This window comes from Pteropus alecto, unplaced genomic scaffold (assembly GCF_000325575.1).
Source record: "Pteropus alecto unplaced genomic scaffold, ASM32557v1 scaffold63, whole genome shotgun sequence".
Classification (NCBI taxonomy): domain Eukaryota; kingdom Metazoa; phylum Chordata; class Mammalia; order Chiroptera; family Pteropodidae; genus Pteropus; species Pteropus alecto.
The window spans coordinates 607,501-608,558 of record NW_006434897.1 but is presented as its reverse complement, the minus strand read 5'-3'; the positions used below and the strand labels follow the sequence as shown (position 1 = coordinate 608,558).

Below are 1,058 nucleotides of genomic sequence, written 5' to 3'. Positions count from 1 at the left end.
CAGTCCATCCAGGCCAGAAATGGTATTGATCAACCATGGTAGGGTCCTGTGATTGCCAGGGCCGACTGTCTATTTCGAAAGAGCCCTGGAGAAGGGAGTTTTCGGGCTGTCCTTGCGTGCTTCAGCATAGTTATCACCTTTTTCCCGCCTAGCAGGCTGGGGGCGGCCGCATGCGGTGCGGAACTCGGTACCTGGACCACAGGGGGCGCGGGCTTAGCTCTGCCGCTTATCGCAGCCTGGCAGCCGGCGCCACGCCTTCCGCCCTCCGGCACGCACTGACCCCCAGAGATTCCTAGGCGTAAGGGAGGGGCCAGAGGTGTGCGATATGAAGCCGGCGTCCGCGCTACTAGCGCTCGCCTCGGCGCCGCCTGCCGCCTCTGACTGTAGCCACCACCGCAGACCCCGCCTTCCCACGCTGTTCGTCGCGCGTGTGAGTGCGGGGCCCGTGGGGAGCGCGCCGGCGCGGTGGGGGACTGCCCGCGGGGCTGCGGGTGTCGGCGGGGAAAGTCGCCTGGGGCCGAGCTTTGCGGCGCGCGCGCGCGCTCTGTCCTGAGACCGAGTCCGGAGCGCATTGGAGGCTCGGAGAGGTGCAAATGCTTCCTTAGGGTATGTTCGGAAGGTCTGGCGGACTCATCTCAGCGTTTACGCAAACGATTGATAGTGCTCTGCCTCCGAGCGCACGGACCCTGACATCGGAGCCTTCGAATCTCTGAGTGAGTAAATGGTGACAGCCCTTTGGGATGTGTGTGGCTTGAAAGGTCGGTGAGTATCGGGTGTATATTTAGGAGAAAATAGAAAACTGTTCATTTGAGATGACTAGGTTTTAATTAGTCCCTACCAGTTTCATTTGAAAGTGAACGTAAAATACAAACTGAAAATTCAGACTGCTTTTTTTTTTTAGAAAACGATGCTTTGGTACAACTGATTCCGTGTGTGGTAGTGTGTGTTAAGGGCCAGTTGGTAAAACTCTTGCCTTTCTCCAAACGTGTGAAACCAGGGCTGATATTGGATAGTTAAAAACTTATTGAGCATGGACATTACTATAAGGTGGGAGGCAA

At 56.6% G+C, this 1,058-nt stretch overlaps 1 protein-coding gene across 1 annotated transcript in view; it reads left to right on the top strand.

Annotated features, from left to right (window-relative positions):
* The first annotated feature begins 462 nt into the window (after positions 1-462).
* LOC102890879 (ATP-binding cassette sub-family G member 2) overlaps positions 463-1,058 on the top strand; it is a 59,886-nt gene continuing 59,290 nt past the window's right edge. The window contains exon 1 of the mRNA XM_015588480.2: positions 463-713. The gene's annotated coding sequence lies outside the window, so the exon portion shown is untranslated. The remainder of the gene's footprint in view (positions 714-1,058) is intronic.